This window comes from Dreissena polymorpha, chromosome 11, assembly GCF_020536995.1.
Source record: "Dreissena polymorpha isolate Duluth1 chromosome 11, UMN_Dpol_1.0, whole genome shotgun sequence".
Classification (NCBI taxonomy): domain Eukaryota; kingdom Metazoa; phylum Mollusca; class Bivalvia; order Myida; family Dreissenidae; genus Dreissena; species Dreissena polymorpha.
Genome location: NC_068365.1, coordinates 16,530,436 through 16,557,806, shown reverse-complemented (window position 1 = coordinate 16,557,806; position 27,371 = coordinate 16,530,436). Strand labels below are relative to the sequence as shown.

Here is a 27,371-nt window from a genome sequence, read left to right as displayed (position 1 = left end):
TGTTTCTATTGTTCATTGTGTGATTTGATATGTGCTGTTTGTGATTTGTATTGTTCATTGAGGTATCTATATTGCGCCCATAGTTATTTGTATTGTTTTGTTATTTCTTTTGTACTGTGATTGATTGGTATTGTGCAAGATCTGCTTTGTATTATGTAGAAAGAGATTTCTATTGTGTAGAAATAGATATGTATTGTGTGGCAAGAGATTTGTATTGTTTGGAAAGAGATTTGTATTTTGTGGCAAGAGATTTGTATTGTGTGGCAATATATTTGTATTGTGTGGCAAGATATTTGTATTGTGTGGCAAGAGATTTGTATTGTTTGGCAAGAGATTTGTATTGTGTTGCAAGAGATTTGTATTGTGTTGCAAAAGATTTGTATTGTGTGGCAAGAGATTTGTATTGTGTGGCAAGAGATTTGTATTGTGTTGCAAGATATTTGTATTGTGTTGCAAGAGATTTGCATTGTTTGGCAAGAGATTTGTATTGTGTGTCAAGAGATTTGTATTGTGTGGCAAGATATTTGTATTGCGTGGCAAGAGATTTGTATTGTGTGGCAAGAGATTTGTATTGTGTGGTAAGAGATTGTATTGTGTGGCAAGATATTTGTATTGTGGGCATGTGATTTGTATTGTGTGGCAAGAGATTTGTATTGTGTAGAAATAGATTTGTAATGTGTAGCAAGAGATTTGTATTGTGTGGCAAGAGATGTGTATTGTGTGGAAAGAGATTTGTATTGTGTAGAAATAGATTTGTATTGTGTGGCAAGAGATTTGTATTGTGTGGCAAGAGATTTGTATTGTGTGGCAAGAGATTTGTATTTTGTGGTAAGATGTTTGTATTGTGTGGCAAGAGATTTGTATTGTGTGGTAAGATGTTTGTATTGTGTGGCAAGAGATTTGTTTTGCGTGGCAAGAGATTTGTATTGTGTAGAAATAGATTTGTATTGTGTGGCAAGAGATTTGTATTGTGTGGCAAGAGAATTATATTGTGTGGCAAGAGATTTGTATTGTGTGGCAAGAGATTTGTATTGTGTAGCAAGAGATTTGTATTGTTTGGCAAGAGATTTGTATTGTATGGCAAGATATTTGTACTGTTTGCCAAGATATTTGTATTGTATGGCAAGATATTTGTACTGTTTGGCAAGAGATTTGTATTGTGTGGCAAGAGATTTGTATTGTGTGGCAAGATATTTGTATTGTGTGGCAAGAGATTAGTATTGTGTGGCAAGAGATTTGTATTGTGTGGCAAGAGATTTATATTGTGTGGCAAGAGATTTGTATTGTCAGGGCAACAGATAAGATTTCATGTCAATTAGTTTTCACTGCAAGCTTTTTCAAACAATTAGTTTTTTCCCTAAAATCAATTTGTCAAACAGTTGTTTACTGTTGATAAAAAACTCACCTGTATTTCTGGATAATATGAGCTCTTTAGTTTTGGGCGGAGACAATTTGTAGCAATTCTTATTGCAATAAATTAACTAAAGTCATTATGTATTCAAATTGTCAATGTTTGTTTGTTTATATTAATTAATTCATTTAATTGTCTATTGTCAAAGCATATATGATAATGAGTTCTTTTTTTTAATACGCCTGTGTTTCAGTCTTAGAGCACACCTATTTAGCTCTGGTTTTAAAATCCTGGAATAGTCTATCCTTTCTCCTTTTTTTCTTGCTTAGCCACAGCTGAACTGATTTTTGTGATATTAGTTCCGATAAAACACTCTTTACAACGTCTTTACCCGACGGTTCGTTATCGCGTTACAAATTCAAACATATTAGGCGCGCATGCCGCTAACAAAATTTTCTTAGCATGTCCGCGTTTAGATCTAGATGCCGACATTTTCGCGTACTTTTTCGACGGAAGAAATTTTTTATATAGACACCGTTTTGAAGTTCATATAAACTTTTCACTACGGCGGCACTAAAGGTTAAAATATACTTATTCAAATCAAACACAGTAAAGAGGGAATCGGTAAAATAAAACGACAAAGAATAGATTCCATTTCATTTTCGGATTTCGTAATCGTTTATTGTACGATCTATTTTTTATTTCAATTCGTTTTCTGTCAAAAACAAATCGTAAAAACGATAAAACGATCCTTATCTGTTGCCCTGTATTGTGTGGCAAGATATTTGTTTTGTGTGGCAATATATTTGTATTGTGTTTCAAGATGTTTGTATTGTGCAGCAAGAGATTTGTTTTGTGTTGCAAGAGATTTGTATTGTGTTGCAAGATATTTGTATTGTGTAGCAAGAGATTTGTTTTGTGTTGCAAGATATTTGTATTGTGCAGCAAGAGATTTGTATTGTGTTGCAAGATATTTGTATTGTGTGGCAAGAGATTTGTTTTTTCGAGGAAGAGATTTGTATTGTGTGGCGAGATATTTGTTTTGTGTGGCAAGAGATTTGTATTGTGTTGCAAGAGTTGTATTGTGTTGCAATAGATTTGTATTATGTTGCAAGATATTTGTATTGTGTAGCAAGAGATTTGTATTGTGTAGCAAGAGATTTGTAAAGGTATACATTTTTCTTCTTATTTTAATTGTATGTGTCCTCTTGAATCTTAGCAATTTATTTGTTGCTTCTGGTTGATCAAGAATTAGAAAATTGCACTAGTGTAGGTTAAATATTCATTGTGTTCAAAACAGCTTTTGCAATGATCCAGTAACATGTTTACCTTTGACAGGTTCAGGTAATTTTAATGGCGCCCCATTTTCTGTGAAATAATCTTGGAGTCTCATTTCCATTGTTATAGGTGGCTTATATAAACAGCTAAATTACTTCTGTCATCTCTAAGCAGGTATGATGTAACCTCTAGGTCTCAACAACAGCAATGTTGAAAGATTTTATTTCCACGTTCACCTGCAATAATGTACATTACTGATCTACTTCACACCATTAATGTTGTCATCACCTAATTGTTGAATTCTTCCAGTACCATTGTATTGGGATTTAAAAGTTTTCAAGCTCATTTGAACACAAATTACATTCTTTACATGTTCACAATCTATTTTAACTGCTTTAGCTGTCAATCTTAATTTTTAAAGCAACTTTATAATTGTTTCCGGATGATAATGTAGTTCCCTTTGGAAGAAATGTCTCAAATCTTATCATTTGAACTTCTCCTTTCTCAATGACTTACTGGGTGGATCTTGCTTAAATGTTTGCAGTTGAATGACCTTTAATGTATGAATGATTGTAAAATAGATAGCAATGAGTTTTGGCAGAATTATGGCCCTTTGTCTGTTTTTCTTCTATAGAATATTTATGTCCCCAAATCTTAAAAAGATGTATTGTTAGTTCTTTAGGAACCACATATTTATGCCCCCCTTCGAAGAAGAGGGGGTATATTGTTTTGCACATGTCGGTAGATCGGTCCGTCCACCAGATGGTTTACGGATGATAACTCAAGAACTCTTAGGCCTAGGATCATGAAATTTCATAGGTACATTGATGTTGACTGGCAGATGACCCCTACAGATTTTCAGGTCACTAGGTCAAAGGTCAAGGTCACAGTGACTCGAAATAGTAAAATGGTATCCGGATGATAACTCAAGAATTTTTAGGCCTAGGATCATGAAACTTCATACGTACATTGATCATGACTGGCAGATGACCCCTAGTGATTTTCAGGTCACTAGGTCAAAGGTCAAGGTCACATTGACTCGAAATAGTAAAATGGTTTCCGGATGATAACTCAAGAATGCTTACGCCTACTAGGATCATGAAACTTCATAGGTACATTGATCATGACTGGCAGACGACCCATATGGATTTTCAGGTCACTAGGTCAAAGGTCAAGGTAACAGTGACTCGAAACAGTTAAATGGTTTCTGAATGATAACTCAAGAATGCTTACGCCTAGGATCATAAAACTTCATAGGTACATTGATCATGATTGCTATGACCCCTATTGATTTTCAGGTCACTAGGTTAAAGGTCAAGGTCACAGTGACTCGAAACAGTAAAATGGTTTCCTGATGATAACTCAAGAATAATTAGGCCTAGGATCAGGAAACTTCATAGGTACATTGATCATGACTGGCAGATGACCCCTAGGTCACTAGGTCAAAGGTCAAGGCCACAGTGACAAAAAACGTATTCACACAATGGCTGCCACTACAACTGACAGCCCACATGGGGGGCATGCATGTTTTACAAACAGCCCTTGTTTACTTTAGCTTGATGAAAATTTGTCAGATTTTTTATCTTTTTAATATTTATTCTTAGTTTGAATCCAAAACCAGGTCACCAGATCAAATCTTAGGAAAACCTTGTTACTATGATAAAAACAACATTAATGACTCAATCATGATGCAGCTTGGTAAGAATGTTTATCTAGACAATATCTATGCTACTTTCAAATCTGATTCAAATGCTTTCTAAAACTAGGTCACTTATTTGGATGTTAAAAAACTATTTAACCACACAGGAAGTCATTGTTAACTTAAGTAAGAGTTTTAGAGCCAGTTTGGCCTTCTTGTTTGACATCTTACTGACAAAAATACAAACAAGCATGTTGGATTCTGGGAAGTAATAATGATGCACACAAGTTTACAATAGAAAGTTTCTGAAAAGCAAGAAAATGTATTTATAAAAAGTTGTTTGTAAATTCAATAGTATAATATATTCTTACAAGTGGAGTAGTTTTAAACATAAATAGACTTACATGCATATCCTATCAAGAAAAGGATTTAGTGAAATGTACATTGTTTACCCTCATTAGAATTGATTCCCTTTTACAAAACATTACACTTTTTTCGGAGGGCTGGGTCCTTAAAGTATTGGGCACATTATATGACATGAAGCGGCCACATATGATTTTAATAACGGTTTTGGACCTAATATGCTTATTTTTAAGTGTATATTATTTTCTACAAAAGAGCTTTTCACTATGAAAAAACCACAAATTACAGGAATGCAAGCTTGAATGGTTCCCTGGAGGTAATACCTTGGACCTATTCCTAGATCCATCCTCAGACTGGTATTTAATGGCACAATTTGTAATATATTTAGTAGTAAGTGTTGATGACAAATGTGAACCAGGAGAAAACCAACCTGGATCAGCTGTCCAAATTCTTGTATAATCCTCGGAGGTACTCTAGAGTACCTGGGTGTCATTTCGGTGAAGCTATGAGGCAGGAATCTACTATGTAGGAAGGCAGTGGGACTTGTGAATTGTGAATCTTGGTGTAGGAATTATTTGCAAGACTTATTGGGCAGAACCACCATATAATTGCGAGGCATTGCTGTCTGTAGAACAGGTCAGTTGAATGTATTATTGGTAGTTTCATATTACAAAAAATCACACATTGCTGAATACTTTTGGTTTGTTGAGTATGATTTGATTGAGAAGCGTCGCAAGTGATTATGATCAAGTTGTTGAGTACCGTATGTTGTTTTTACTTTAAATGGCGCAACTTGTGACATCAACTGCTGATGCAGATCAGGGTTTGAGGGGGAATTAACCGGATTTCTTTGCTTTAATTTAAACCTATTTCTTTTCGTTTGATTGCATAGACAATCTTAGGCTTATTTAACATGATCTCGAGTCCTTTCCAGGGCTTAGAACCAGTACTTGGTGTTTTGGGGGGGAGATCTAAAGAAGGCTTCCACAGCGGATAATCGAATCCGTTACCTTCCCATCCCTAGGCTGCAAGATACCACATCAATTATGTCACAGCAATTTTTTGGTATTGAGCAGTAATGGACTCCAGTATAGCATTTACTACTGTCAAAGCCATTAAGCAAATATAGTTTAAACAGTTTTAATTGCTCAAGAAGGATGTGTGGTGATAATGGTTGATAGAGACATCATAAACAAATCACAATGACAGGAAATAGAAAATAGGAAATCAGAGTTCATTGAACTATCAGTGTTTCTGTTTTCATAAACTATATTTTTTACATGATTTTTACATGATTTTGCTGTCCCAGCTGCTAACTGTAATGTGCAATGTGAAGTGTATAAAGATAATTCTCATAATGTTTGACATATACAGGGGTTATATCAACATCATTTGCGATAAGGGAATGTAGCACAAATACCTCACAAAATCCATACAACTGCTTACCTTAAGGTATCTTATCTTTAGAACAGCACAAAAACCCATAAATGATGAAGTCTGTAGACGAGATATAGAACACAAGTGGATCCACTTGGGTTGGATGTGCCTCTCCTGTCTAGCCCGCCTCATCATATGATACTGTTATAGGAAAACGGGGCTTAATGCATGTGCTTTAAGTGGTAAACTGTCCTCCAGAGAGGCATATCAGGGACTATAACACTTTCTGATGTAACTACATTTTACCTAAGAAGAGACTTTCTTAGAATTAAATGCAATTTTGTACCATCAGGACTTCAAAATAACAACAGTTCCAAAATGTCCCTTTTTAACTCTGTTTAAGAAACATGTTGAATTATGGGAACACCTAATGTTTATGGGCATACTGTTTTGACAAAGTTCAATTAGCCCCCAGAAGGCCGAGATTTGCTTGAAGCTCTACTGAATTATGGCCCTTGATTTATAAAATAAAGGAAAATTCACCTTTTCTGCTATAAAACTAAAATAGTTCAAAAAGATCATAATGAAACTTGTTGATGTTGTGAATGGGTAAAATAACTCAGCTAAGTTTTGTTAAAAGCCAGATTGCATGGAGTACATATGAATTATGGCTTTTTATTTATAACAAAATTACATTGTCTGCTTTCTTTCTCAAACAATTAAAATATGACTATTATGAAACTTAATGATAATGTTTGTACATGATGCATGAAACATCACCCATAATCAAAGTAAATTTTGGTAGATTTAAGCTGCCAGCCTAATTCCACCACTACAATGGTGTGAATGTTCTTACCTTAAATTCCAAACATAGCTGCAAGGGGGGAAATGCAACATGCCTGTAATTAACATATAGAAATAACCTCAACACTTTAACATGTACAAACATGTATGAATATGCTAGCGCGCATTAAAGGTATGATGTTAAACTATTTCCCACTTAGAAGCAAAGTGAAAATTGCTATGTGCAAACAGTATAAAACCAGAACAGCCTGCGAGTAACTCACACTTCTCCCATACAATATGAGGCTTGCTCTGACCAAGGCTGGTTAACCCTTTTCCACTTAGATATGTATTTTCACGCAGTTGTAGTTCCTTAGAAATTTATATTTTACTATAAGTTTTTAAGTTACTCGCAGGATGTTCTGGTTTTATGCTGTTTGCACATAGCCATTTACATACATGCCATAATTTTTCAGACCAATTCTGGGACATTGAGTTAAATTGTCCGGGACTTTTGCCGATTTTCCGGGACATGTTCAAAATGTAGCGATATTTATAGACATATGCATTTTTGGTATGTTTTTTTTTGTTTCGCATCGTTAATTTCAAAAGTTCGAAAGCCTATCCGAAATACACTTGATCTATTAACGTCAAATTAAACATTACTACTTCCGTTACTAGATACAAGCCTCGTGTTTTCAGTGTAAGCGTTCTAAACATAGATGGTGACGTCACTGCGTTATTGTTATTAAGACCGGCGTTTTGACATGGCGAACGCAATTCAAATTCACTTATTATTTTTAATGTTATGTTTACTGGGGGTTTAGAACAAGACAATAATATCCTAGTGAAGATGACGTTTTTATATGCTTACTTTTTTACTCAACTTCTTTGTCGGTTAAACGTGCGAACATAAACTGCTTTTAATTTTTTACTCAGCGATGTTGGACTTCAGATGTGTGAACAACTATCCTTTGCCCTTACGCAGCGGGAAATAATGACGTAGTAGATTAAAGTCAATTAACAACCTCATTAAACAATGCCGCCTTTTCGGTTTGACCGCGAACGTGAGACAATCGATATGATAACAGGACCCCTGTTAATTGATCGATTTTGACACGTAGCGTAGTCTGCCTATTCGGGTAGGCATTGTTATGGAGACGCTGCAGATATACACAGATTCGAGGTGCAGTTAAGCCTAAGATAAGGTACATGTATATATGGATTTTGTAAATTCAGGGACATTTGACAGATTTCCGGGACAGCGGGACAAGTTCTTCATTGCCGGGACTGTCCCGGACAATCCGGGACGTATGGCATGTATGCCATTTAGCATGTATGCATTCAGTGTCCTCCCAGATTAGTCTCTGCAGATTGCACAAACTCATAGGGATGGCACTCTTTGCTGCAATAGTATTAATGTTCAAAGAATGTATCTTCTTACCAAAAATCCACTTAAGGTGGAAAGTGTTGTCCCTGATCAGCCAGCAAACTGCATAGGCTAATCTGGGTTGGAACTTTATGCCCATGCATTAAGCCCTATTTTCCTAGACTCAAATGTATGATTTCAGCCACATTGGCTGCATGTTATCTGTCTGTTGATGCTGGATAGATACAGATTTCCCCAGAGATTGTATTACAAGTTCCACTGGAAACCATTTACCAGCAGATGTCATGCAAAACATGCATTTTCAGAGCAGGATTTTGGCACAGGAACCGTTTTTTTGTCAACACTAATGAGAACTGCACAGAGACTGGAGTGTTGTTGCGTTACTTTCTCGCTTCAATCGTCTCTGTCTTATCTAGTTTTGTTTCACAGACATTGCTAATATTCTGCAGTGATCACTTCATGCGGTTACCCAATTAGTGTTCAATTATTGCCCTGTTGATTGGTTGTTAAATCTTCATGATTGGCCCACATGTGGTCATTAGAAAGGTCAGGTGATCTTTCTATTACAAGCCCTATTTCAGGAAAAGCTATCTTTAGATATAAGTTAGCAAATTGTTTATGGGTCTATGTCTCATAATTCACTCAATGGAAATACAAAAAAATAACATAGAAAATGTGATCAAAATTACAGCATAGTGACTCCTTACAGTTTAAATACTTTTTTGTCCAAATAATTAATTAAGCTCACCTGAGAAAAAAGTGCTTGAAGTGTGCAATTGTGATCACCGTATTTCTTGTGTCAATGACTGTGTGGTTTGCATGGTCAATGTTTAGCTTTCTATGCCATATAGTTCTTATCAGTTGAATGTGCTTCCAAAAACTAGGTCACTAGGTCAAATCTTCTAAAACAATATTTCCTTCTTATGAACTGATCAATATTTTGGGCCATTTCAAATTTGTTTACAAATGATGCACTACATGTTTATCATACTTGTTACAGTTTATGATTGATCTTTATGAAATAAGAAATGTTTCATAAGAAATGTTTCATTAGTTTTTGCAACATCAAGAATTCTCAGATTCAGCATGTTTATTGCATGTTACAGCAAAGGATGCCACTTTGATAGTGAAGTGGGAACTTACCTACATTTTTACCATGAAACTAACATGTTTTTCTATTTTTAAGACAAGGATTATGCATATATATTGGACGGGATAAGTAAATAAATAAATACTATTATTTATATATATAATGTGGGTTTTGCATCTAGGAATATTTGAAAATTGTTTTATGTTCTGGTAATTTTTCTGTAACTTTCATTTTGGATTATTTAAATACCTTAACAATAGAAAATATGAATATAAACAGACAATCAAAATGTTGTATTACTGTTTGAAAACCTTGATGACAATATTTTGACCATTTTTCAATAGCAAAGATTTAAAAGAGAAATAATGATTTGAGTTGAAAACTTCAAGCTCTTTATGACTGTTAAGGCTATATTTTCGTGATTAAACTTCGTCAAAATGTTTATCTGGACCATATCTAGGCTGAGTTCAAATCTGGTCAAAATGTATAAACCAACTATGTCGTCGGATAAATCTTAGAAAACCTAGTTACCACTCTAGAGGCCACATTTTTACTAAATCTTGATAAAACTTGGAATAAATTTTTATCTTTACAATATTTAGGCCAGGTTTGAATAATTTTCAGGTGTGTCCAAAAACAAGGCCACCAGGTAAAATTACAAAACAACAACAACTTGTTACCTCTCTAAAGGCCACATTTATGACTTAAAGTTTTGATGAAACTTGGTGAAACAAACTGTGTTATTAAGTCAAATCTTCCAAAAAAATTGTTATTACTCTAGAGGCCACATTTATGATACAATCTTGAGGAAACTTGGTCCAAATATTTATCTTGACAATATCTGGAACAGAGTTTTAATATGGATCACCATCCAAAAACTAGTTCACCAGATCAAATGTAAACCTTATAACCACTCTATATGCCACATTTTTCACTCATTCTTGATGAAACTTTGACCCAATTTTATCTTGACAATATTTATGCCAGGGCTGAATATTTGTCAGGTTTGTCTAAAGTCAAGGTCACCAGGTAAAATAAAAAACAACAACAACTTGTTACCTCTTTAAAGGCAACATCATACATGCAAGACGTCCCGATCTTGGCAGGACAGTCCTGCTTTTGGGGTGTTTGTCCCGGTGTCCCGATGTAACACTATTTGTCCCGACATTCGAACAAAACGATATACGCTCTTTAAGTTCATAATAAAATTCCCTATTCAAGCTCCGTCTGGCTTTAATTACCATCGCTAATCCCTTTATTGCCCCCTATTAACAAACCATATCTATTAGTCGAGTGATACAGTGTTGTTTTTGACACATTATCAGCGATATATCTGCAAATTTTTGATTTTATCGGGCATTCACACAAGGATATTTTTATGATAAGGGTCGTTAATTGCTAGGAATAGATGCATCGTAGTGCATTAAGCAGATTGCTTTTGTATTTCATGGCCCAAATCAAGTCCAAAGATACTATTATTATCGGTATTCAGTGTATTATATGTCAAACAAATCGAGCGCTGACCGATACCAGAGACATAAATTTACTTTCGTTTATGGCTGATTTTCAGAAAATAATTTGTACATTATTGCATCAATCTAAATTTAGAGTAAATGGATGATTGGTTGAATAAAAACAGTGCTCGATGTGTGCACATCCTGTTGAATGTTGCCTTAGTCACAAATGGTTTCATCTGCATTGAGTGCACATGTTTGTTTACTTCCAAAAATGGAGAACGTCTGTGTTCATGCAATTCTAAACACATTTATCATCAATATTTGCCAGAAATTATGAGGTTTTGTAAGTAATTAGCTGATTACTGACTTCAGTAAAGGTGGCATGATTGATCGTTTTAGGTGTCCTTCTTTTTGGTAAAATGTCCCGACATTTTTAATGGACTGTCCTGATTTGGACCCGAAAATTTCTGGCATGTATGGGCCACATTTATGACTTAGTCATAATGAAACTTGGTAAGAAAGTTTTTCTTGACAATATAAAGGCATGGCTGAATCTGGGTCAAACTTGTAAGAAAGTTTTTTCTTGACAATATGAAGGCATGGTTAAATTTGGGTCATGTGCGGTCAAAAGCTTGGTCATCAGGTTAAGTTTCAATACCCGGTAATTGGTGTCCTTGAATGCTGAAGGTCAAGACCCTTTTATATGTTAATTGAACTCACATTAATGAACTGTTGAACATTGTCAAGAATTGTCAGATGTCAGATTATTAGGTAAAGACAAATGCAGGCTGGTCTAATGTGGCAGAATCACATAAGATTAATTGATTGGTTGTAACATGGTTTGACTATGGCTTAACTTGAGTCAAAACATGATTTGACTATAGATCCATAATCAAATCATAGTTAAAACATGGCCAAAACAAAACTATTATAGTTACTTATACAAGGTCAACACTTGGTCATTTCAATAGCAGACTTTGTCATAGCAGACATATTATGTAAATGATTTATTATTATGTCCCCCTTCAAAGAAGAGGGGGTATATTGCTTTGCACATGTCGGTCTGTCGGTCAGGGTGTCGGTCTGTCGGTTGGTCCGTCCACCAGGTGGTTTCCGGATGATAACTCAAGAACGCTTGGGCCTAGGATCATGAAACTTCATAGGTACATTGATCATGACTCGCAGATGAACCCTATTGATTTTGAGGTCACTAGGTCAAAGGTCAAGGTCACGGTGACCCGAAATAGTAAAATGGTTTTTGGATGATAACTTAAGAACGCATACGCGGCCAACAGGGCGAACTCTGAACAATATAACTTAAGCAACTGGTCTGTAATCCTAAATCTATAATTATCAGTCCAATGAAACATCGTCATTTGAGTAAAATAAAGTGGATCAGTAAAAATATTATCAGAATATGAGATTTGTTTGTATATTTTGTATATTAAATATTTTGTTAATGTTTAATTTTGTTGATTAATATAAATATAAGCAGGACAAGGGAGGTAATACATTATTATATCTTTCTTATATACAGGGGAAACAAATGCAATAAGTTTAAATTTCATGATTAGTAAATAGAGGATATTTGTTCATGTCAGTGTGAGATCATTTGTTATTTTTTTCATTGTCCCTTGACATATTGCTTTTATATTTTGCATACTTGTTTACCAACATCTCATCAACCTATATTTCCCCCCCCCCCCAACCTCACCCCCCAAATTTTTCTTTTAAACATCATCTAATAAATAACCACATTCCACATTATACCCCCCTCTCACCCCCACCCACCCTACCCCCCCCACCCCCCCCCCAAAAAAAATATTTTTATGCCCCCCTTCGAAGAAGAGGGGGTATATTGCTTTGCTCATGTCGGTCGGTCTGTCGGTCCGTCCACCAGGTGGTTGTCAGATGATAACTCAAGAACGCTTGGGCCTAGTATCATGAAACTTCATAGGTAAATTGATCATGACTCGCAGATGACCCCTATTGATTTTGAGGTCACTATGTCAAAGGTCAAGGTCACGGTGACCCGAAATAGTAAAATGGTTTTTGGATGATAACTCAAAAACGCATACGCCTAGGATCATAAAACTTTATAAGTAGATTGATCATGACTTGCATATGACCCTTATTGATTTTCAGGTCAAAGGTCAAGGTCACGGTGACCCGAAATAGTAAAATGGTTTTCGGATGATAACTCAAGAACGCATACGCCTAGGATCATGAAACTTCATCGTTAGATAGATCATGACTAGCAGATGACCCCTATTGATTTTGAGGTCACAAGGTCAAAGGTCAAGGTGACGGTGACCTGAAACAGTAAAATGGTTTTCGGATGATAACTCAAGAACGCATACGCCTAGGATCATGAAACTTCATATATACATTGATCATGACTCACAGATGTCCCCTATTGATTTTCAGGTCACTAGGTCAAAGGTCAAGGTCACAGTGACAAAAAACGTATTCACACAATGTCTGCCACTACAATGGACAGCCCATATGGGGGGCATGCATGTTTTACAAACAGCCCTTGTTTTTTTAACATCCAATAAATTACCACACCCCACATTATACCCTACTCTCACTCCCCCCTACCCCCCCTACCCCCCCACCCCCCCATATTTTTTAAACATCTAATTAATTACCACACCCCACAGTATACCCCCTCTCACCTCCCCCCGCCTACCCCCCCCCTACCCCCCCCACCCCCCAAAAAAAATATTTATTTTTTAAACATCTAATTAATAACCACACCCCACATTATACCTCCCTCTCACCCACACCCCCCCCTTCCCCCCCACCCCCCAATTTTTTTTTAAACATCTAATAAATTACCACACCCCACATTATACCCCCTTCTCACTCCCCCCTAACCCCCTACCCCCCCCCCCCCACCCCCCCAAATTTTTTTTATTTTTTTATGTCCCCCACTATAGTAGTGGGGGACATATTGTTTTTGCCCTGTCTGTTGGTTGGTTGGTTGGTCTGTCTGTCTGTCTGTTTGCGCCAACTTTAACATTTTGCAATAACTTTTGCTATATTGAAGATAGCAACTTCATATTTGGCATGCATGTGTATATCATGAAGCTGCACATTTTGAGTGGTGAAAGGTCAAGGTCATCCTTCAAGGTCAGAGGTCAAATATATGTGGCCAAAATCGCTCATTTTATGAATACTTTTGCAATATTGAAGATAGCAACTTGATATTTGGCATGCATGTGTATCTCATGGAGCTGTACATTTTGAGTGGTGAAAGGTCAAGGTCATCCTTCAAGGTCAGAGGTCAAATATATGTGGCCCAAATCGCTTATTTTATGAATACTTTTGCGATATTGAAGATAGCAACTGGATATTTGGCATGCATGTGTATCTCATGGAGCTGCACATTTTGAGTGGTGCAAGGTCAAGGTCATCCTTCAAGGCCAAATATATGGGTCAAAATTGCGCATGTAATGTCACTTCTGCAATATTGAAGCTAGCAATTTTATATTTGAAATGCGTGTGTATCTCAAGGAGCTGCACATTTCGAGTGGTGAAGGGTCAAGGTCAAGGTCATCCTACAAGGTCAAACATCATATAGGGGGACATTGTGTTTCACAAACGCATCTTGTTTTTAAACATCTATTAAATTTCCCCACCCCACATTATACCCCCTCACTCCCCCGTACCCCCCCCACACCCCCCCCCCAATTTTTTTTTTTTTTTAAACATCTAATAAATTACCACACCCCACATTAAACCCCCTCTCACCCCAATCACCCCACCTCCCCACCCAATTTTTTCAAAACAATCTAATAAATTACTACACCCCAAATTATACCCCCCTCTCACCCCTACCCCCCCCCACCCCGCCCAAAAAAAATATTTTTTTCTTTATAAACAACAACTTAAAAATAAGATTACCACCCCCAACATTATACCCCCCTCTCACCCCCCTACCCCCACACTCCGCCCCAATTTTTTTTTTTTAACAATTTAAAAATAAATTACCACACCCCACATTTACCCCCCTCTCACTCCCCCCTACCCCCACACCCCCACCCCCCCAATTTTTTTTTTTTAAACATTCTAAAAATAACACACACTAAACATTATACCCCCCTCTCACCCTTACCCCCCCCCCACCCCCCTCCCCCGTCCCCAAACTGTTTTTTTTCCTTTTTTTATTTTGAAAGATCGTCTAATAAATCTTGGGCCTAGGGTCATGAAACTTCATAGGTACATTGATCATGACCCCTATTGATTTTCAGGTCATTAGGTCAAAGGTCAAGGTCACAGTGACGCGAAAGAGTACAATGGTTTTCGGATGATATTTCACATTAGGTCAAAGGTCAAGGTAACAGTGACAAAAAACGTATCACACAATGGCTGCCATTATAACTGACAGCCCATAGGGGGGCATGCATGTTTTACAAACAGCCCTTGTTGTAATATGGCCTTTTCCTTTTTTATGAACCAGATCTGGATATATTGTGCATTTTACAAACATGATCAAACATATTTAAAACAATCTCAAAACAAAGTCAGAACCTGTTTTTTGTGGCAGGGGTTTCCCTAGTCATTTTGGGAAAAGGAGTCTGGTTAAATTGGAATTTTTTAAGTTAATAAAATGCCAAATTTGGGAATTTTTTATTGACAAAATGGACCAAATTGGTATTTTTATCAACGAAATTAATATTGACACACAAGGCCATTTCCTGACCATTTTTGGAAAAAATGCAATTCATGCTAAAAGTCCACTGATTTAGGAAAAACTAGTTGAATTTTATTATTTATATAAATTCAAATTAGGAGAACAAAATCATGTAAATTATAGTTATATGTTTATGAAATGAAATTGAGATATAAACAACAACATTTCTGTACAGAATAGTGACCAAGATCTTAATGTGGTCTCCACAGAGAAGGTGCTAGATATTTGTAATTAGCTCCTGTTTTGATTGTCCAATAGCTCTTGTAAGTTGATGGCTGGCCCAGGTATGCTATGAACATTAATTGCCATGATGGCTGGCCCAGGTTTGCTATGAACATTAATTGCCATCGATGGCTGGGCAGGTATCCTTAGAATGCTAATTGCCTAATTGAGTGTAATAAAGGTCTAGTTTCGGAATGTGGGTGCTGGTTGGGCGTAGTAGAGTGGGTAGGAATGATTGATTCCTACAACAAACCAAATAACATAAATCAATGAATATATATTTAGTTGTTTGTATGGCGTATTTTGAAGAATACTAAGTTAAATTAACTTGTACCCCTTTTGAATGGGCTGGTAATCTGAAGGTAACATGAGCAAACAGTGCTGCTAGGGAGCTCTGAGGATGCTGTGTTGTGCGTCGGTGTGTGTGGTGCGTTAGTTACGTGAAAACGTTTACTTGTGTGACCCTCTTTCATAGTTTGTCAAATAGTTCCAGTTAGTGCTTTAATATTGGGCGTTTATCATCATCTAGTGATCCTCTACTAAGTTTGATGAAATCATGCTCTTGGGATCAAAACTAGCCCAGCCCAAGGGTCACAAGATTAGTATAGAAGTGTATAGTAAATAACTTTAAAAATCAGAAACCACAAAGGCCAGGGGTTTCATATTCAGTTATCAATGTCATATGATGGTCCTCAACCAAGTGTGTTCAAATGAGTCATGTTCTGAGAAAACTGGGCATAATGCATGTGCATAAAGTGTCGTCCCAGATTAGCCTGTGCAGTCTGCACAGGCTAATCAGGGACAACACTTTCCGCTTAAACTAGATTTTCGGTAAAAGGGACTTCCTTTAAAAGAAAAATACCATTAAAGCGGAAAGTGTCATCCCTGTTTAGCCTGGGACAACACTTTACGCACATGCATTTTGCCCAATTTTCACAGAACAAGACACAAATAATGCCTGTGGTCTGAATTTTCCTCTTCTTAGGGTTTAATTGTTTGTCTTTTATTTAATAGTGTACATTTTAAAAATCTGAAACCTCAAGGCTTAGAGGTTTGTTATTTGGCATGTTAAGTCATATAGTGGTCCTCTGCTGAGTCTCAGTTCAAGCCATGCCCCTATGATAAAAACTTGCCATGCCTTAGGTATCAAATCTGGTATAAAGACTTCTATAGTAAATATTTATAAATATTAAAAATCTCCTCTGATACAACAAGGGTCAGGGTTTGATGTTTGGTGTATAGCATGGCGTAGTTGTCCTCTTTTTATGAGTTTGTTGATATCATGTTTTTTGGATCTAGGCAACAAATATGGCCGTAGTGCCTTCTTTTTTGTATTATACTTCACATATCAACAATTTCCAACACAAGGCCTTGTGGGTTTTAGGAATTTGTGGTACCTTACTGGAACCAGATGCCTCATTGTTACATCAGTCTCACATAACTGTTTGCTTGTATATTTCAGGGTTGAAGTAAACAGTTATCTCAGACGAAACAGATCTGTTTGGATTATTGCAAAGATGAAGGTAAGATAACTATTGGTGTGACTTTGTTTGTGACTACACAGAGTTGCCTTCCCTACTTGAAGACTAGAAATATTGGTTAAAAAGAAGCTTGCATGCGTTGATGAATATTTTTGGTGAATGTGAAAAATGATGAAAAACGATTGTCTCTAAAAATCAATTAAAGATAAGAAATTACGATTTATGTCACTAATTTTTTTCATAATTCTGAGCTGCCTTGCATCCATAAGCAATGACTTGAGGATGAACATAGTTTATCATTTTATGGGAGACCCTACTTATAAATTTATTCACCCAACGAAGACTTAAGTATTGGTAAAAAAAATGATTAGAGATGAAGATAATGTGTCTTTCTGTTTACCACCAAATGTGTACCCTTCATTTTTTATTTGAAAATTGGTTCATTTATTGAATAGAAATTGGTTCCAATAATTAAGCATGTACAAACATGCAGATGAACAGAAAAATGCTGTTATTTTGACACATGAGTCGTTGTTTTCTGAAAACCACAAATCTGGCGGACTACATTTGAACCCACTTCAACTTATTATTAAGAGTTGCAAGATCTGGGGGTAAAGAAACATGGGTTATGAGAATAAACGGCTGTAGCAAGTTTGACGGGAGAATTACCTTAAATTAAAAAAATGATTTCTGAGTTTTAAGTCATCATTATTTGGTTTTCTGAGTATTCTTAGTGTAATAAAGACTGGGTCAACATTACTTCTTGTTCAGCTTCAATGGAATGTTATAAATCATTTTGCAAAATAATTTTGTTCTATAATTTGATACAAAACAAATGAAATGTTATTTAATTGCTTGTTACCTTTTAGCATAATATATCCATCTGTGCCATGCTAGCTCATTGGAAGAGCATCACATAACATATCAGGTTCATGGCTTTGATCCCAGGTTCATGATTATTCATGAAATCCTTTCTACATCCATTCTCCCCATACCTCTGGTAACTGTTATGACTATGTACACTAAGCTCTGGAAAAATAAGAAGCAGTGGTGTAGAGGACATGGTGTCAGCCTAGCGATCGGGAGGTCACAGGGTCAATTCCCATTGGGGGAGCGCTTTTTATATTTCCTCCTTGGACACCAAGTCCTTGTTCTAGTCCCAGGAAACTGACTCGCGAGTGTTTAAAATAAGCCTTAGGTTTTCTATGCAATCTAACTAATATAATAGGTTTAAACTAAAATAAGGGTCCCTGGACAAGTGTGTGCTGATTAACTGACCCCCCATACCTTCCCATATATGATTCAGAAAGAAATCAGAATGTGTCCCAAGTTCACAAATCCTTGTTGGGTGAGAGATATTTTCTGATCAATTGCCTAAGAAGATAACAGTGAGAAGCTTAAGATAAATAATTATACATTTTGTTAGCAATAATCTAACATTTTATCGGGCCTGCTAGCTCTATTGGTAGAGTGCTGAAGTACAGATTGGAGGATCCCTGGTTTGATCTAGGGCCCCGCCACATGGCTTATGTGGGCGATTGGTTATGAAATCATTTCTATGACCATTCTCCAACTTCATATTATTCAATTTAGGCACTTTTCAGTTATTGGCATCACTGCATCAATGCACTTACACTGGTAAACCAGCTTACCCAGGGAAAGTGTGCCTTGTTTTTCTGACCCGTATGATATGTCTAAAAGAACATTGAAAAACAACAAAACAAACAAAAATCTAAAAAAAAACCTTCTGAAGCTTCAAATCTTTTTTCTTTATTTCTGAATTTAGAAAATTTAAAACTGAGGGTGCTGCACAGGGGCCGTATTATGGCCACAGAAACGATTCCAAAATAATGAACCACTAGATGTGTGTATAATTTATGGGTCATTATTATGGTCAGTATAACTGGATCACAACAACAATGGCAGAGCATGATGGGCAATTCAGATATTCAGCAAGATTGACAGAGACTCTGAATTATCAGTCCACATCTCCAGCTTTGCAAGATTGCCTGTCAGAGTTTCAGCTAAGCCAGCTGGTGGTAAATAATAGACAATTTGAGAATCAATTTACATTCTTCTGTCTGAGCACTTAACCCATATTTTCAAGTAACCAGAAAGTCGTTTAACCTTTGTTATTTAAAACATATTAACTGCAATGTAACCTCAATTTCCTCCAGATTCTTGCCTGGAGTTCCAATGCCTTGCTTGGCAGACTATCAAGTTATTTTATGTTAATGAAACCTGCAAAATGTTTCTGTACATTACACAAAAATGCTACATATAACCAGTATATTCTCTTTCCAGCCCCTGTCCTTTTCTTGTTTGCATCTATGCTGCTGGCCAGAATTATAATAGCTGCTGGTAGCAGATGCGTTAAATGTCCCCAAAGGGAGTTAATTAGTTTGCATACTGATTGTCCATCCTCTGTTGGACCTGTGAGGTTTCCTCTTTCTTACCCAACTAGTTTTTATCTGATCATCAAACTGACTTAAAATGTTTGTAAGTATAAACAGGACTGGCCAAGTTTAATAGTTTAATAACCAACCAAATCTCTTGGGGCTATTTGAAGTTATGGCCTCGAAATTTCTCAAACAAGGCTCTTTGATGATTTACGCTTTCTTACTCAACCAGTTTTCATCGCATTGTCACCCAGTTAAAAAAAAAAAATACAGTGCAAACCTTTTTATGCAGTGTATAATCCCCCCCCCCCCCGTCTCCCTACCTTAAAGGGGAAGATGATGCTTAGAGGTAAAAGGTCAATTTTTTTCATAAAATAGCTTGTTAAATCAGATTATAAAATCACTTTGTCCAAATGCAAACCAGTATGATTTGTGTAACATAAGTGTGATAACATGAGTTACTCGCAGGCTATTCTGGTCTTATGCTGTTTGCACATTGCCATTTTCAATTTGCTTCTGAGTAGATAAGGGTTTGAGCATTTAGATGGACTTTGGATTGATTATTACCTGCCAAACATTTGCTGGTGCATTCCATGACATTGTTTCAATGCTTATGGAGATCACGCCATTCATCCCACATGACCAAATATTTGTATTATCTCCACCTACGCTCTGAACACCCTGGTGTCTGTTCCTTCCTCTGGTTGATAGGAGAAAGTGAATCCTGGGAAGTTATAAAAAGGAAAGTAATTTCTTTACATCAACAAACACTGGCTGTGTTTTGGAGACCTCCATCTTCTCAGCCTCATGGCTAAGATTCTTATGAAATTGAGAACTTGGCTTTATGCATGTGCGTGTTGTCCCAGATGAGCTTGTGCAGTGTGCACATGATAATCAAGGACAGCTTCTATTGAGTTTTTCATTTAGAGGAAATCACTTCTAGAATTAAAATTTAGTGTGTGCAGAAAAGGTTGTCTCTGATTAGCCTGTGCAGACTACCCACTTGCATTAACCCCAGTCTACCTAGCCTGTGCAGACTACCCACTTGCATTAACCCCAGTCTACCTAGCCTGTGCAGACTACCCACTTGCATTAACCCCAGTCTACCTAGCCTGTGCAGACTACCCACTTGCATTAACCCCAGTCTACCTAGCCTGTGCAGACTACCCACTTGCATTAACCCCAGTCTACCTAGCCTGTGCAGACTACCCACTTGCATTAACCCCAGTCTACCTAGCCTGTGCAGACTACCCACTTGCATTAACCCCTGTCTACCTAGCCTGTGCAGACTACCCACTTGCATTAACCCCAGTCTACCTAGAACAAGGCTTATTGTTTGGCATGCCATACTTATAAGAAAATTCTTGTTTAAATCAAAATTTCAAAATCATTAGGCAATAAGTATGTTGTTGCCTTGTACTAGTACCTTGTTGACGAGATTTTTTTTTCATTTGTGTAGCATCAAGATTTGTGCTTGCTTCATCATTTGTTTAATTACTATTTAGTACATCTGACGTGTATTTAATATTAAATATTTGCAAGTTTAAGAAATACTACACATATATATATATCCACCATTTGTTCTTTTGGTCTTTGGAGAGCCTCAATGAATTTGCTGAGAACCTGCCAGTTGTGTGGTGTATTTGTTAGCAGTGAAGTGAAGTCATTGAATTGAGAGTTTGAAGGCTTGACTATGAGAAGTCAGAAACTAACATACAGGCACACTGATACATTGCCTGGAAATTGACAAAATGGGTCCCATAGTCATAAACTAGCATACAGACGGATTAATTTCCTGGTAATTGACAAAATAGGTTGAATATGTTTCTCTGAAACAGCCAGTTACATATGAGCCTTGTTCTGGGATAACTGGGCTAAATGCATTAAGTGTCATCCCAGATTAGCCTGTGCGGTTTTGAACAGGATAATCAGGGACATCACTGTCCACTTTTTGGAACTTTTCATTTTAAGAAAATCAAGTATAGGTGGAAATTGCTGTCTCTGATTAGCCTTTGTGAACAACATGCATTAACTCTTTGAGTGCTGGAACCGAATTTTGAAGGCCTTTGCAAACAGTTTGGATCCAGATGAAATGCCACAGAACGTGGCGTCTCATCAGGATCCAAACTGTTTGCTATTCTGATAGTATTTTTTTTTTTTTTTTTAAGAAAATGCTAATTTTAGAGATTCAGCAGACAACATTTTAGCAGACGACAAATTTCCCAGCATGCAAAAGGTTAAGCCCAGTTTTCCCAGAGTGCTGCTCAAATAAATTAGGCAACAATGTTGATACTGATGATTCATAATAACAACAGGACTGCAGTAAAAGAAATGGATGTATTCAAACAGTCATCTGCAAAATGCACCAAAAGGCAGCCATGCACTCAAAAATCAAATCAGGCCTGTTTTGTTTCCTCGTTGGTGTTCTACAGAAGTTGGCAAGAGGGTTCATTTGGTTAGCAAAGGTAGCTGTTTTTCAAGTAATTGAGGTAATAAAGTCTAATTTTAATGGTTTTGTTGCAGAAAATTCAATCTTACTTAAGCAGTGTTTCCATGAATATCTGGGACTACTTGAAATTGAAATGTTTGTGCCTCTGATGAGTCATATTCTTGTTGTTGTACCTGAGGTGTAGCCATTTCATTGGCAGACTGAGGTGTAGCCATTTCATTGGCAGACTGAGGTGTAGCCATTTCATTGGCAGACTGAGGTGTAGCCATTTCATTGGCAGAAATTGATAGTCTTTTGATGAACTTTTTATGCCCCCGGTATAACCAAAACTTGAACCTTGGTCATATCTTTTGCAATATTTAAGATAGCAACTTGATATTTGGCATGCATGTGTATCTCATGGAGCTGCGCATTTTGAGTGGTGAAAGATCAAGGTCAAGGTCACCCTTCAAGGTCAAAGGTAAAAAAAACAAATTCAAAAACTTTAACCGAAACGTTAACCTTCTTCATATCTTTTGCAATATTGAAGATAGCAACTTGATATTTGGCATGCATGTGTATCTCATGGAGCAGCACATTTTGCGTGGTGAAAGGTCAAGGTCATCCTTCAAGGTCAAAGGCCAAATGTATGGCTTCAAAGCGGCGCAATAGGGGGCATTGTGTTTCTGACAAACACATCTCTTGTTGCTATTTTAATTTTCATATTTGTAAAACTATTTCACTCTCCAATCCTTGAAGACCTCCAGTTCAATCACGCAATGATCCCTATTATTGTCCATTATTGGAGTGGAAAGCATTGGCCAAGTTCATCCGTCTTCAGCAGTGGTTTATTTTGCGGCTTTTTCTTGTTGTAGCAGACTTGCCATTCAAGGCTCAAGAATGTCTCCCGCAGGCACACAGGCTGATCTAAGACAACACTTTACGTACATGCAATAAATCCCGTTGACTCATTTTTCTTCAGGTATTGATTCAACTTGCTACGGCCCTGGTTTTACCTGTACAGTGGTTATTTGTGAGGATATGTGAATCATTTTTAGCTCATCTATTTTTTGAAAAAAAATTATGAGCTATTGTCATCACCTTGGCGTCGGCGTCGGCGTCGGCGTTGGCGTTGGCGTTGGCGTCGGCGTCCGGTTAAGTTTTGCGTTTAGGTCCACTTTTCTCAGAAAGTATCAATGCTATTGCATTCAAACTTGGTACACTTACTTACTATCATGAGGGGACTGGGCAGGCAAAGTTAGATAACTCTGGTGTGCATTTTGACAGAATTATGTGCCCTTTTTATACTTAAAAAATTGAAAATTTTGGTTAAGTTTTGCGTTTAGTTCCACTTTTCTCAGTAAGTATCAATGCTATTGCATTCAAACTTGGTACACTTACTTACTATCATGAGGGGACTGGGCAGGCAAAGTTAGATAACTCTGGCATGCATTTTGACAGAATTATGTGCCCTTTTTATACTTAGAAAATTGACAATTTTGGTTAAGTTTTGTGTTTAGGTCCATTTTATTCCTTAAGCATCAAAGCTATTGCTTTCATACTTGCAACACTTACTAACTATCATAAGGGGACTGTGCAGGCAAAGTAATGTAACTCTGACTGGCATTTTGACAGAATTATGTGCCCTTTTTATACTTAGAAAATTGAAAATTTGATTAAGTTTTGTGTTTAGGTCCACTTTATTCCTACAGTATCAAAGCTACTGCTTTCATACTTGCAAGATTTATGAACTATCATAAGGGGACCGTGCAGGCAAAGTTATGTAACTCTGACTGGCATTTGGACGGAATTATGGGCCCTTTATACTTAGAAAATTGAAAATTTGGTTAAGATTTATGTTTTGGTCCACTTTACCCCTAAAGTATCATAGATATTGCTTTCATACTTGGAACACTCACAAACTATCATAAGGGTACAGTAAAAGGACAAGTTGCATAACTCTGGTTGTCATTGTTACGGAATTATGGCCCTTTTTTGACTTAGTAACTTTTAATATATGGTTAAATTTTGTGTTTCGATCCACTTTACTTCTTAAGTATCAAGGCTATTGCTTTCAAACTTCAAATACTTACATGCTATCATGAGGTTACTGTACCTGGCAACTTGAATTTTACTTTGACCTTTGAATGACCTTGACTCTCAAGGTCAAATTATTAAATTTTGCTTAAATTGCCATAACTTCTTTATTTATGATTAGATTTGATTGATACTTTGATGAAACTACTCTTACCTGACAAACCACAATAGACTCCACCCCCGTGCCCTCCCCCCCCTCCCCCCCCTCCCCCCTCCCCCCCCCTATTTTTTTTTATTTTTTTTTTTTTTTATTTTTTTTTTTTTTAAGATCATCTCACAAATGACCACCACACCCTCACACTATACCCCCCCACCCCCACCCCCCCCCCTCCACCCCCCGCCAATTTTTTTTTTTTTTTTTTTTTTTTTTTTTTTTTAAGATCATCTCACAAATTACCACCACACCCTCACACTATACCCCCCCCCCCCCTCCCATTTTTTTTTTAAAAACTGTTATGTTTGAAATACCGTCCAACCATCGCACCCAACCCCCCCCCCCCCCCCCCCCCCGATTTTTTTTTTTTTTTTTTTTTTTTTTCGCTTTTTGGAAGATAATGTAATAAATGTCCACAACCCCACACTATACACCCCTCTTCACTCCACTCCTCCCTCCTTTGTGATTGAAAATGAGAGTCCCTTCACCTTTAAAAAGAAAATAGATGAGCGGTCTGCACCCGCAAGGCGGTGCTCTTGTTATATTTATCTCAACCTGAATCATGTTTGCTGAAGTTTGATTTATTCTCAAATTGTTTTTCCAGATGCCTTTGATATTCTGACCTTTAGAAAAAATACATTTACAAACATGTAAACACACAATATGTGTTTTGTTTTATGGAGATTGATCACAATATCATTACCATTATATTTGTATATAATTATGTAATTATAATTCTGCAAAAGGAAGTTTGAGAGGGGGTATATTGAAGTCATTCGGTTTGAGAGGGCTATAAATAAGTGTATGTTTAGTCAGTTATATATCTTTTTTATGCAGAAATATCAGCATGTCTGTCTTTACTGTTGTACTATGTAGTGCTAACTTGCTTATGGAAGAGTTTGATCCCTAATCATTTTAAACCAATTGATTGTCAATATTATAAAACTATTATAAAATTGCCTTTCATGTGAACTTGCATACATTTCACCAGCAAGTTCGGTTCCTTGTTCAAAAAATCACTGTCTTTATGTCACTGTTTTAAATAGGTTTATATCTGTTTATACAATATACAATAGACATACAGTCCATGAGTATACATGTTCAAATATAGTAAAATAAATAAGGGCATGAAATGTGATCAGAATTGAATGTCATAAGTTGTATAATAAAGTATCAATAAATGAAAAGGTCTAGGACAATTGGATTACAGCATATAGAATATGTTTAAAAATTCTATAACAATAACATAAAAACAACAAAAACAAATATACATGTACAAGAGAGGGAGAAGTCAAATTTGAGTAATAAATTATAAATATATATGTATCTTAGCAAGTCGAAAAATAGTAGAGTCTTGACACACTTATGGGACAGCACTTGTGTGAATCTTTTTTTATAGTATAATTTCTTGTATAACTGCAGCATTCTAAGCATTAAAGGTTTATTTCTTTTTTACTAGATGTATATCTGACTGAAGTTTCAATGTATCACAGGTGGCATAACTGAAATCTAGGACTGCAGAATTGTTCGGCTGTTCTTATCAGCTTCATGATTCAGCCTCCCCATTTTCACATCATTATCTGCGATGATAGGTAAAATGGTTGCATGCCAGCTCAGTATGTTGTTGAAGGTACATTAAAACCAGTTGAAGATAAGGATGTGCAGAACTCATCCCTGTAATTTGTTTGTTGTATCTATGTTGTATGTTGTAATTTGTATCAAGTATGCTGTATTGTGTTATGTTTTGCAAAAATTGTCATGACATACAATTGTCCTTTTTTCAATAGGAATTTATAAGACATTTAAAAGGCTTTGTTTACAGATTTCTGAATATTAGTTGATGTGTTTGTTTGGACAGCTTAACTTAATAGATTTAGGCATAATTATATCAAGGTTATGTGAAATGACCCAAAAATAAATAGCCTAGTTCTAGGAAAACAGGGCTAAATGCTTTTACTTAAAGTGTCGTCCCGGATTAGCCTGTGCTGTCCATGAGGTTGAATGTATGTGGGGAAAGTGTCGTCCCAGATAAGCCTGTGCAGTCCACGAGGTTAAATGTATGTGTGGAAAGTGTCGTCCCAGATAAGCCTGTGCAGTCCACGAGGTTGAATGTATGTGTGGAAAGTGTCGTCCCAGATAAGCCTGTGCAGTCAACGGGGTTAAATGTATGTGGAAAGTGTCGTCCCAGATAAGCCTGTGCAGTCCACGAGGTTAAATGTATGTGGGGAAAGTGTCGTCCTGGATTAGCCTGTGCAGTCCACGAGGTTGAATGTATGTGGGGAAAGTGTCGTCCCAGATAAGCCTGTACAGTCCAAGAGGTTAAATGTATGTGTGGAAAGTGTCGTCCCAGATAAGTCTGTGCAGTCAACCGGGATGAATGTATGTGTGGAAAGTGTCATCCCAGATAAGCCTGTGCAGTCAACGGGGTTAAATGTATGTGTGGAAAGTGTCGTCCCAGATAAGTCTGTGCAGTCCATGGGGTTAAATGTATGTGTGGAAAGTGTCGTCCCAGATTAGCCTGTGCAGTCCACGAGGTTAAATGTTTGTGTGGAAAGTATCGTCCCAGATAAGCCTGTGCAGTCCATGAGGTTGAATGTATGTGGGTAAAGTGTCGTCCCAGATAAGCCTGTGCAGTCCACGAGGTTAATTGTATGTGTGGAAAGTGTTGTCCCAGATAAGCTTGTGCAGTCCACGAGGTTGAATGTATGTGTGGAAAGTGTCATCCCAGATAAGCCTGTGCAGTCAACGGGGTTAAATGTATGTGTGGAAAGTGTCGTCCCAGATAAGTCTGTGCAGTCCATGGGGTTAAATGTATGTGTGGAAAGTGTCGTCCCAGATTAGCCTGTGCAGTCCACGAGGTTAAATGTTTGTGTGGAAAGTATCGTCCCAGATAAGCCTGTGCAGTCCATGAGGTTGAATGTATGTGGGTAAAGTGTCGTCCCAGATAAGCCTGTGCAGTCCACGAGGTTAAATGTATGTGTGGAAAGTGTTGTCCCAGATAAGCTTGTGCAGTCCACGAGGTTGAATGTATGTGTGGAAAGTGTTGTCCCAGATAAACCTGTGCAGTCCACGAGGTTGAATGTATGTGTGGAAAGTGTTGTCTCAGATTAGCCTGTGCTGGCAACGAGGTTGAATGTATGTGTGGAAAGTGTCGTCCCAGATT

The 27,371-nt window shown here is 37.0% G+C and overlaps 1 protein-coding gene and 1 long non-coding RNA gene across 2 annotated transcripts in view; one reads left to right on the top strand and one right to left on the bottom strand.

The window, feature by feature from the left end:
• The window catches only part of LOC127851054 (uncharacterized), a 217,662-nt gene that overhangs the window by 6,140 nt on the left and 184,151 nt on the right, over positions 1–27,371 (bottom strand). The window lies entirely within an intron of this gene.
• Positions 17,109–27,371, top strand: part of LOC127851019 (uncharacterized) — a 145,386-nt gene continuing 135,123 nt past the window's right edge. Inside the window, exon 1 of the mRNA XM_052384447.1 lies at positions 17,109–17,172. The gene's annotated coding sequence lies outside the window, so the exon portion shown is untranslated. The remainder of the gene's footprint in view (positions 17,173–27,371) is intronic.